At 34.9% G+C, this 12,661-nt stretch overlaps 1 pseudogene; it reads right to left on the bottom strand.

Moving 5' to 3' along the window:
- Positions 1-612: 612 nt before the first annotated feature.
- Positions 613-1,147, bottom strand: LOC143402108 (olfactory receptor 10C1-like; annotated as a pseudogene).
- Positions 1,148-12,661: the final 11,514 nt, after the last annotated feature.

The raw sequence follows: 12,661 nt of genomic DNA on the forward strand, positions 1-12,661 counted from the left end.
GATAGATGAGAGATCAAAAGAGTAGAGGAAGGGGACTTGGGAAGGGAGGAAAGGAGGCAATTTGAAAGTACTGACGAATGAAATAGACCAAATCATACTGTGCACATGTCTAAATATGTGACAAGAGAGTTTGCTAATATATATAATTATAATGCACCAATAAATTTTTTTAAGAGATTTGTTTTTTGCCTGGTGATAGATTTTATTAGGGATAATTACATATTGCTACCATATTAGCCAGGAGTACTACCCAGGAAACAAATGCTTCCCTAGAATATAAAAGTGTTAAACGACTTTAAGGATCATTGCTGAAAATTTTATTACCTTGGCAGTCTGGTGGGGTTGTAACTTTTCTCTTAGTTGTCAGATTGTTCTTCTTGTAAAATTGATCTTCTCTCTTGAATTTCATGTTTGTTTAGATTATGTCAGTATCAAGGGGGTCTTCAGGGGCTTGACTCCAAGTAGTTCTTCAAGGCTAAGTCTGTCTTCTTGACAGGGTGGTCCTCTCCTAGGTGAGACCCATGCCTCATTTGCTCCAACCCTTTCTTTGCTCCTCGGTGTTTTGAGATTGACTAGGGGTTCCGGCTACAGTCATCATTGTTGCTCTCCTTGTCAAACCTCTGCAGGCCCCATTTTCTGGATGGTTCTCTTTAGGGCAGCCTTGACATCAGTGTTCCTCAGGCTATAGATGATGGGGTTGAGGATAGGGGTGATCACAGCATAGAAGAGAGACAGCAGAGGGTCAATGACTGAATCATAGCTGGCCTTAGGGCAAATATAGATAAAGATGGCAGTGCCAGTAGAAGAGGGAGACCACAATCAGGTGGGAGGAACAAGTGGAGAAGGCCTTGTGGCGGCCAGCTGCAGATGGGATCCGTAAGATAGTAGCCAGGATATGCCCATAGGAGCTCAAGATGAGGCCAAAGGGGCAGAGGATGATGAGGGCAGCAGCCAGGATAATCTGCAAATCATTGAGTGAGGTGTCTCCACACACCAACTGCAGGACAGGCTGGATCTCACAAAAGAAGTGAGGGATGGCGTTGGGGCCACAGAAGGGCAAGGAGAAGATGAAGGAGGTGTGGCCCAGCCCCAAACCGCAGGCCCACGCTAGAATTGTGACGAGGTAAAAAATGACCTCTCTCTGCATTGGATCAAAGCCCTGGGACTCCCTTTCTTTTAGGCTTTCAGTGTCTTTGAAATGAGGCACCCCAGCTGCCCCTGCCCTGGCCCACTCTTGGAACCCTGGGCAAATGTTTGTCTCTCTGAGCCCAGCTGTCTTGATCTCTTCCTGATGGTGCCTACCTTCAGATGAAGCATTGAATTTGGTTTGGTTTCTCCTGGGTGAAGTGTTGGATCATTCTAGCCCCCTTTTCTCTGTTTCCCAGCCTTGCTGCAGGGCTGGGGATGGAATTTTCCCTCCCAGTAGATGTTTTTCTGCTCAAAGCCAGACTTTGTTCTGTGTTCAGGACATGAAAAAACCTATTCCAAGTAAAGAGGATTTCTTTCCTGTTCCTCTCCCTCCTGATGCTTTTTCTGTTTCTTTTCCTTTTTTCACGTTTTTCTTTTCTCTCAACTTGGCTTTTCTCTGGTCTAATGTTCACCTCTTCCTTTCATTTCCTGCCCCTTTCCAGCTATTATTCCAGTTACCAGATGCCTCAACCTCTTCCTTTTCTATCATTTCACCATGAGATGGTTTTCATTGGGATGAGAAGGGATTGGATAGATCATTTCTTTTAAGGTCCTGAAGGCAGTTAAGTAGTTCAATTTTCCAGAGGGTCTTTCTAGTTTTTTTTTTTTTTTAAATGCTCTGGAAGGAGATAACAAGACCTTTCTCAGTTGCTTATTTCTGCATCTTACAGACTCTCAAACTTCACCCCTTTATATCATATCACATATACAAATCCCCAGACCACTCACATAAACTCTACATATGCATACACTAACATATTGTGTTTCTAAATATAAGCACAGGAGAATAACCTAACATCCTCAGATGCTAGACTCACTTAAAGTCGAATACACACACTGTATACAAATACAAACTTCATTACAGATAACAATGAAAGTCAAAACTCATTTAACATAAAAATATTAACATGGAAAGATACACATAGATACATAAATCAAAATTCTGTGCAAAATAACCATATTTAAGGATGCATATTAGAAATACAAGTGAACACATTGATATCCTTTTGCAGTTGAGAATCTCTGGTTTATTCCATGTTGTTCAGTGTTTTCCAGGATATTGTTGGAATGGTGTTTCTCTGTTTGGAGAAATAACTAGGCTAAAGGCAGGTAGCATTTGATGACTTGCTTATATTATCTTCTCTTTACATAGCAGATCCTCATGAGAAATATACTCGAAGGTTTGGTGTCTCCATAAGGTCTCTGAGGACGTAAATCTCCAAGTATATTTGACTTTCCAATGGGAAATAACTAATTAATCTGTTATTTTAGAGTTAGTTCCTTAAACCACCAAAAGTAAAGGATGACCTGTCAAGAATATTTCAGAGACAATGTCCAGGAATATTGGTTTCTTTTAACTCTCTCATAATATCTCTGGGTTGATCTTTTTTGTGTCCTTTTCCTTTCTCAAAAATTTTTTCTCTCACTGTCAATGTCCTACTACACCTACAAAAAGTGATAATGCCATTTTACCTATCTTATGGAATTTGATATAGTTTAATAATAAATTTATTTTTATCTATACACAGAATCTCATGTATTCCAGTTATTTTTCATCGAAATAAGAATATAGATGATACATAAACATATTTTGACTAGTGAGCTGATTGATAATTGTTATTTTCTTGAAAATTGGTCCTGAATTTTTCTTGTTTGGATTTTTTTTTCACTTATTATACAAGAGTCATCTTTACATCATTAGTATTTGGATTTAATTTTTGATCTGTTTCTTTGTGTTCTTACACACTTCCTACATTTGATAAATTTTGCATCAGAGAAGATGTTTTTTAGACATGTAACAACTGTTAAAATAATAAGCCTCAAACTCAAACTGGTTTAAAAATAAGCTAATTTATAGGTTCCTGTACCTATAACTTTAGGACTTGCTTATATTAGATCTCCCACTTAGTTTTCTTTACATCATCTGTTTTATTAGGTTTGGCTAAAAGTAATGGAAATACCAGTGGCTCAAAGAGGATGAAAATTAGGGCTGAGGAAGTAGTTCAGTGATAAGGACATTTGCCTAGCATGTGTGTATATGTGTGTGTGTGTCCAACTCACACACATATACACAGGACACACACATACAAACACACAAACACATCTATCACTATAAAAACCCCTCGCTACATATTATAGTTATATGTACTATATTGCACCAAAAATAAAAAAGAGGATAATTTTTTTTTCTCACTTTATTATCTGAAGCTCTTCATTTCAAAACAATATGGCTACTTTGATCTAAGAAGTCATCAGAAATCTTGCTTCCTGTCAGTTTATGAGTTTTCTGCTCCTGATGTAAGACCCTCTTATGGCTTAAGATGAGGGCATCCATGTTTTAGGGAAGAGAACATAGTAGAACACTTTGGAATGTTTTGTGGCAGGTAAACATTCTATTAGTATAAACTATGTAGAATTCTTGCCAAAGATGTTTAGCTTGAGTATAATTATAGGAAATAATCAGACAAACCCAATTAATGGTACATTCTGCAGACAACAGACCAAGACTCTTCAAAAATATTAATGGCTTTTGTTTTATCTTCAAAACAAAAGTTGGGAATGATATTATTTTTAACTGAAGAAGACCAAAAAAACATGACAATAAAATGTCATGGCCCATGGCTGGATCCCAGATCATAAGAAAAAACAAAACAAAGAGAAAAGATTTTTGAAACAGGAAATTGAATGTTGACTTTATTTTATTGCACCACTATTAAATTTCTTGGGTGTAATAATATTTTTGAGGACCCCTTGACTTTAGAAAGTTGGAGAAGAACATATTTAAGGGCAAAGGGTTATGCTTACTGTAAGTTTGTTTTAAGTGGTTCATTCAAAAAAGTATATATATGTGTATGGATGAATTCTTGACTCTGCTCTAGTGGATGTTTGTCTTTGTAAATAATCATCCTGTTCTTGTCTGTGGAGGCTGTGTAGATTTCACACTCTTTCCTCTATTACTTGGGCTGTGGACTATATTAGCAGGCAATAGTTATATGATAGTGTAGTATGTTTCTGCAAGAGCAAGCAACTCAAAATTGTAGTGGCTTAATAGAAAACAATTATTTATTAACCATACAGAATCTCTTGTTGAATCAGATGACCCATTAACATAGCTGTGCTCCATGAAAACCTCCATGTAACTTTGATCTTATGACTTTGCCATACTAACACTTGCTTTTGTATTTGCTATGAAGGAATGAGCTGGAGAATCAATCATCATCAATTAAATTACATTATTTACATTTTACTGACCGGAACATGTCACATAGCTATGCCTAACTTCAAAGGGATTGTGGAAGATTGTACTTTCTAAAGGTACCTGTAAGAAGTCTTTTTTACCCGCATACTGTTCTACAATATCATCTTGCTTCTTCTCCATCAAAAAGTGAAGCCTACTTCCCCTAATTTGTTTAAATCCATTTGGGCTTTGATCCTTTCAGCCCATAGAGCAAGATTGATAGGATGATGTGTGATTTCTGAAGCAGGATAATAAAAGTAATGCCACTTCTGCCTTGGGTCTTGGAATATTTCCACTTGGACCCCCTTACCTACCATGTAAGAAGTCCAGCTACTCTGATACTATTATGCTGTGAGGAACCAAGACACATGTGGAGTCCATAGGAGGCACTCAGTGAGCAAACAAATTAAAAATCACCCTAGACCAATACCTGACATAAGAATAATGATTCCAACAAGAGGACTCTGGATCCCAGCTGTCAAACCACCTTTTAAAGACTTTGTGTCTTCAAAGTTGATGTCTCATCCATTGTAGGGCAAGACAAGGCATCTTGCTTTGCTGCTATAGAATGACATTATATAGACATTTTCTTTCTCCTCTCCTTCTAATTCATATGTTGAAACCTAACCCTCAATATGGTAGGATTTGGAGGTGGGGCCTTTGGGATGTTCATAAGGATGGAGTTCTCCTGAGTAAGATTACTGCCCTTGTGAAAGAGTTGTGAACAGCTTTTTCACCACTGTGACCAAGAGACCTGACAAGAACAATTTTACAGGAGGGGAAGTTTATTTTGGGGCTCATGGATTCAGAGGTTTCAACGCATATGTGGCCAATGCTCTGGTTCAAATTTTGAGGCAGAACAACAAGATGTAAAGATGTGGAGAAGAAAATCAGAGAAGGAGGAAATCAGCAGAGAGAAAGAGAGAGAGAGAGGGAGCAAGAGCGGGGGTGGGGGGAAGCGAACACTAGTGAGTTGACCAGGGACAAAATGTAAACCCCAAAGGCATGCCCCCATTTGAAAAATAGGAAAATAAGTGCAAGGACATTTTCCCCAAGTTTTTGTCACTTAAAATTCAGGCTTCAGCCAGAACAGGAACATAAAAAGAACTTTCACCAGACAATTACCTGACCCCTTCACTCTAATGAGTCACCTGACCCCACTACAATGAACCCCAGGAATGGCCTTCCTGTTCCACCCTAAAGGAAGCCTATATAACCCAGACCTTTGCTTCAGCTCATGCCATTTTCTACTCTGAAAATGAGCTGCACCAGGGTTCCACCAATTGACTCCACAGCTAAATACTGAATAAAGAAAATCTTTCTGATCCGAGGTTTGCTTCCTGTCTCTCACTTTCATCACGTGTGCATTGTTTGTCCTAACACCAGTGACCCACCACCAGCCACACCTTACCTGTCTACAGTGGCATTGTCTTCAGGAACAAATAGCAAGGAACTTTGGAAGACTCTTAATGAGGAAAGTGGAGAAAATATTAAAGGAAAGTGAAGGAAATGTTATCAGAATAAAAAGATCCTCGTATGTAGCAGCAGAAAATGTAGCACTGTGGAAATAAAAAAAAAAAATGGACCTGGGGCTGGGATTGTGGCTCAGCAGTAGAGCACTCGCCTAGAACAGGCGGGGACCCACATTCAATCCTCAGCATCACATAAAAATAAAGGCATTTTGTTGGGTCCATCTACACCTAAAAAATAAATATTAAAAAAAATAGTCCTAATGAACTGATGGGCCTGGTTAAGAGTATTTTTCCTAGAATGTTAAAAGTGCCAGCAGGGTTCTTTTAACCAAAGGTACAGAGAGAAGTTAACTAAAGAAGGGATTTTTCAGTTTTCAAGCAAAATGTTAAAATATAGTATCTAGGTCTTGTAGGGTTCAAATTTAAATCTATGCCAAACTATCTTAGGGTAGAGATGTTGTCCATCACCCTAACAAGAAGCCCAAGGTAGAGACAGACTTCTGTTTAAATACTATTTATACAATAAAAAATGGATTACAAATTGAGTCACAGGAAGCCTATAAAGTTTTTAAAGGAATTGCATCAACTTAGCTGAAAGGATAGATATAGTACTAAACAAAAAAAAAACTTTTGAATCTCTGAACTATTTTGTCTGGGAGGCAGGCTGAGAAATTTCCTTAGATACAACAGAAGCTGTCTGAAAAAAGAAGGATGATTCAGAGGTAGAATGAAAGAGCCAGAAGATGAAGGCAGTGATCATGATGAACAACTTTCAGACAGTAGGACTGAGCCCTAATCAATAAGCTGGCAACATGAACCTGTTTGGATTTTAATATTACTATGGTCCAGTGATGCTGTGTGAATTCTACTTACCCCATTTTTGGAAGAACTGTCATATCTATGGTGGCTATGCCACATCTGGAAGTTTTAAAATTTACAAATGGTAGAGTTTATCTTTTTATTTTCAATGTCTAATTTTATTGTGTTGTGATAAGAGAGTACTCTATTTATTCTTCCCCTCATTTTTCCCCTCTCCATTCCTCTCCTCATTATTTTTGTAATTCAAGGTTGTCTTTGTGAGATAAGATAGTCTTTTTTCTGGGGTGGTGGTGAATGTTCCATAGGCAACCATTTGGAAAGAAGCACTGCTTCATATCAATTACAGTTGTCGCTTGGTGTCTATGGCAGGTTAGTTTCAGGATTCCGTTTGGATGCTAAAATTCATGGATGCTAATGTCTCTTGTACAAAATGGCACAGTATTTGCATATAAACTGTGAATATCTTCTCTATATGTTTGAATGATCTCTGGATTACTTATAGTCCCTAGTACAATATAAATAGTTGTAATAGAATAAGTATTATATAAATAGCTTATATACCATGTAAATAGCTGTTATACTCTATTGTTCAGGGAATAATGATATGGAAAAAGGCCTCTATATGTTCAATGTAGATGCAATTTTTGGGGGGAAGAGGAATATTTTCTGTCTACACTAGGTCAAATCTCCAGATGTGGAACCCATGGGTACAAAAGACCAACTAGATGTTTTCTCACTAAATATACTCTATGAAAAATTATAAATATATTATGACAAATTATTTAAAAATTTTATATTCTATTTTGTTTCTTCTATAGCTTTAAAAAACTTAGGAACTTACTGAATTTATTCTCTTGTCCTTTTTGCATTATGAGTGTTGATATTTTTGATTTGTGACTCACCTCTGCCATATCTTCATTGTAAATTTCATCCATTAGCATTATAAAGTGCTCTTCTGCTATGATATGAAGTAATCTATCTAACAATAGAGGTATGGTGCCTGTAACTTTTGTTATTTCATTTGCTTGATGTATATTTGATCATTCTTTAATTTTACATCTTGTTGAATCACTTTGTTTTAGATTTGTCTCTCTTAAAAAGTAGAACTGTATTTTGTTTTGTGATTCTAATATAAAGTTTTTTATTTCAAATAGATAAGTTTTTTAAAAAAATTTACCACTTAGTTATATATGTCCAGCCACTATAGAAGGAGGTGGTAAGAGAGAAAAAACTTGGCAATGTATCTTGCTTATCAGTGACTCTTAGGGTAAATCTAGATTTGAGGATATTAACGAATATTTGAAAGAAGAGGAAGTAGAGACAGTGGGTAGGAAACTATTTTCACCAATTTGGAAGTCAGAGATTGAGTAAAACAGAGGACTGAAATGTATCAAAGAACTAACATGGGCCTGTATTTGGATCAGCTATGATGTTTTGTGAAAGGTAAAAAGCAACTTGAGATGGTAGAAAGTGCATACTATTTGGAATCAAACAAAATTGCTTTCAACTTTGACTAACACTTACCAACTGCCAAAACTCAGGTGTAAAAGTGAATACTTAAGAATGACATAGCAAATACCAGTTAACATTCTTTCTTTATCCTCCTCCTTATTCAAGGATATCTGTGTTTCCTTTATGATATTATCCATCTGTGGTATAAACTGAGACATGTATCTTTACTCATATTTGAAAGACTCATACATGTGTATACACAGTAAACTCTGATTCTGTTCTTTTTTTCTTTTCAGGGTTGGATGTTATATCCACATTAGCTGTAGCATATTAATTAGGCTAAATTAAAATGAGTCCTATTTTCACTATGTTTTTTTTTCAAACCCCTTGCAAAAGGTGCTACAAGCTAAAAATAACAGGTCACACTTGCATGTTCCATCAGGAGGCTGTAGCAGTGTGAGTGCTGCCTCATGATGGGAATGGTGAGCAGCAGTCCACAGCCCATGCAGCACCCTCTCAGACCTTCATTTGGTGCCTCCAACATTTTGATTTCTGTAAATATGTCTTTGTAATAAATAATTTTACCATGGGTCTCTTTTGAAGCTTGTTCTGCCTTATTTCATCCACTGATTTAAAACTGAGAGGGATACTTGTAGTGAGTATTGGAGTGGTTCTGTGTGCCAGGAATGTGCTGTGTTTTAAAAACTTTATATAATATATAAAATATATAAACATATAAACTTTATATATACATATAAAATAGGAAAATTTGAAATTTGAAGTTAGTCTTGTTCTATTACTATGAACGTGCTACATAAGTGAGAAAGTGCTTCTCTTAAAACTTTTTCTAGGCCTGGGGTGTAGTTTTGTTTTCCATTTTTTAATTGGTGCATTATAGTTGCACATGATGGTGGGCTTCATTATTACACATTTGTACATGCACATAATATAACAATATAATTAGCCAATGTTACTCCATATAAAAATATAATTTACCAATATTACTCCCCAGTATTTCCCTTTTTCCTTCCTTTCTCCCTGTGAGGATGTAGTTTAGTAGTAGAATGCTTGACTAGCATGTGTGAGGTCCTGGTTTCAATCCCTAGTATGGTGAAAACAACAACAATTAAACTGGGTGTAAGGATGCATGAACTTGAACAGGGAAAATTACATCTTTATTTCTTATTAAAATTTATTTAAACTTAATGATTCTTTATGAATTTGGCAAAAAAATCACATTAGTATTAGTACCTGTAACTTTGTTTCCAGTATAAAAGTACAATCTTTTTATCCCATTAGACTTACTTAGATATCTCAAAATACTGTTTATAATTATTATTTTTAAAATTTTAAAATTTATTTTAATTAGTTATACATGACAGTAGAATGCATTTATGTACTTTTATATGTCACACATAGATGGGATATAATTTATCATTTTTCTGAGTGTACATGTTGCAGAATCATATTGGTCATATATTCATATATATACATATAGTAATAATGTTTGTTTCATTCTGCTATCTTTCCTATTCTCACATCCCTTCCCCTTCCCTCCCATCACTTCCCTCTACCTAATCTAAGGTAATGCTCTTCTTCTCTAGTGCCCTCTCCCACCGCCCCCTTATTGTGAATTAGCATCCTTATATTAGAGAAAATATTTAGCCTTTGGTTTTGTGGGATTAGCTTATTTTGCTTAACATGATATTCTCCAACTATAATCATTTATTGCCAAATGCCATAGTTCCACTATTCTTTAAAGCTAAGTAATTTCCATTGAGTATATATACCATATTTTCTTTATCCATTCATGTATTGAGGGACACCTAGCTTGGTTCCATAGTCTAGCTATTGTGAATTGAGCTGCTATACACATTGATGTGGCTGCGTCATTATAGTATGCTGATTTTAAGTCCTTTGGGTATAAACCTAGGGGTGGGACAGCTGGGTCAAATGGTGGTTCCATTCCCAATTTTCTGAGAAATCTCCATACTGCTTTCCATAGTGGTTGCACCAATTTGTAGTCCCACCAGCAATGTATGAATGTAACTTTTCACCATATCTTCACCAACATTTGTTGTTGCCTCTATTCTTGATGATTGCCATTCTGACAGGAATGAGGTGAAATTATAGAGTAGTTTTGATTTGCATTTCTCTAATTGCTATAGATGTTGAACATTTTTCATATATTTGTTGATCAATTGTATTTCTTCTGTATTAACTCAAAATTTTAGCAGTTATTAGACTTGCTGCTGATAGGTACAAAGCTGGCTATCTATCAGGCAACTTTGCTAGTGATTTCAGAGTGATAATATACCACATTGGTGGTGACTGAGATATTTACATTATTTTATAATATTCTGCATTGAGTATTATTTATTGATCAATATGTGAACAGAAGTACACTTTTTGCTTGTTAAAATTTGTTGGACAAATATAAAAATAGCAAAATAGACAGCCATTAAAATGAATGAAATTCTGATAAGTACTGCAATATGAATGAACCTTCAAGATGTCAAACAAAGTAAAATGAGTGAGCCAGAAAACAACAATAACAACAAATATTATAATTCTGTTTATGTGAAATATCTAGGATAAGCATATTCATAGTCACAGAAAGTAGATTACATGTTACTGTGGGCAAGAGGGAGGAGGGAATGAGTAACTATGATGTAATGGGTACAGAATTTTTGTTTGGGTGATGAAAAATTCTGGAAGTAGATAGTGATGACTGTGGCACAATATTGTAAATTTAATTAAAGCTTCTAGATTATACCCTTAAAAATGTTTAGAATGGTGACTTAATGTTGATGTATTTTACCTTAAAAATAATACAAAGTTAAAAAGAAACAGTACAGAGTTTAAAAAGAAGTTTGCCCAATAATATAGTTTAGATGGGAATTCCTAACTTTTTGTTAAGGTGGTATAGGCTTGTGTAATTGATTCCTGGGTCACAGTGTGCCAGTCCAATTCCAACACTTTGATGGTGAATAAAACTGTTGAAAGGGACATTGTACTTTTGTTAATGGATGAAACACAGATCTTATATGGGTTATCTAAAATGTTGGAAGTTTTATAGGTAACAGAGGTTTATTTAATTATTTCTTTTTAGATTCCTTTTTTGGATATTGTTTTGATATAAAGTTGACATTGTTTATGAAAATTGATAATGTACTCAGTTTATTAATTAATCAGAATGGATTGTTGTTATACTTCCCCTTTGTACAATCAAATTTTCAGTAAAAAATCATGAAATTGAATTCATCATAATGTTCAGAAAGGAAGTACAAGTAGAGAAATGTGCTTTTACTGAACTTTGAATATGTATTCATGTCAAATAATAAAAAAGGAAAAGGTAAGAAATGATATAGAAAGTATATATTTTTTGGCAAAAAAGGAAAAACTTGTACATACATGTTGATATATTGTAATAATGAGAAATAAAATCTCAGTTTAATAAATATTCAAAAATAACAATTATAAAACAATACATTCAATTTAAAAGATATTATTTAATAAAATGTATTCAATGAAAATACTTATTTCACATATAAATTTGTACTTTAGAAACACAAAAGTTACACCTCACTAATTTAAGTTTTAACCATAAATAAAAACTCCAAATGACAGCAGAGAATGAAATTGAAGTCAAATTCTGTTTTTGCCCTTGTGTTTAAGTCAATATACCATCTATGTTTATTTAGAATCTAATTTTTCAAAGTAAGAAGGTGGTACTATGGGGTTTAGAGAAATAAACTCAATTCTGAAATGAACTAGAGATTCCAAATCATTTCAGACTTATTCTAATTAATGCCAGTAGCTGGTAGCTGAGTTTAAAATGTCCAGGATTACTATTTAGCAGGAAATTGTTTGAATTAACTTCCAAATAGTATATAATGTTTACTAAAGTTTAGTAACAATGTGCTAATTCGAAGCTTACAGATATTATTAAAACTCAATAATAGCATTAAAAACTGAGAGATTCCAAATTAATAAGCTTGTATGCCACCACAAGGCTGTAGAAAATGGACAAACTAATTCCAAAACCAGTAGAAGAAAGAAAATAACTAAGAACAGAGCCACAATTAATTAAATTGAGAATAATAAAACAATACAAAACAATGCAATGAAGAATTTCTTTTTCAAAAAGATAAATAAGACTGATAAACCCTTAGCCAAACTAACTAAAAGAAAGAGAGAGAAGACACAAATTAACAAGATTAGAGATGAAAAGATCCTCCTGAAACCCAGAGAATTATCAGAACTTATTTTGAAAATTTATACTCCAATGAACTAGAAAACCTAGAAGACATTGACAAATTTCTAGACACATATGACCTGCCCAAATTGAATCAGGAAGATATAAAAAGCCCAAACAGATCAATATTAAGTAATGACATTGAAACAGCAAATAAAAGCCTTCCTGAAACCAAAAGCCCAGGACCTGATGGATTTTCAGCTGATTTCTACCAGACCTTTACAGAAGAACTAA

Source organism: Callospermophilus lateralis, chromosome 6 (genome assembly GCF_048772815.1).
Source record: "Callospermophilus lateralis isolate mCalLat2 chromosome 6, mCalLat2.hap1, whole genome shotgun sequence".
In the NCBI taxonomy this organism is placed as follows: Eukaryota; Metazoa; Chordata; class Mammalia; order Rodentia; family Sciuridae; genus Callospermophilus; species Callospermophilus lateralis.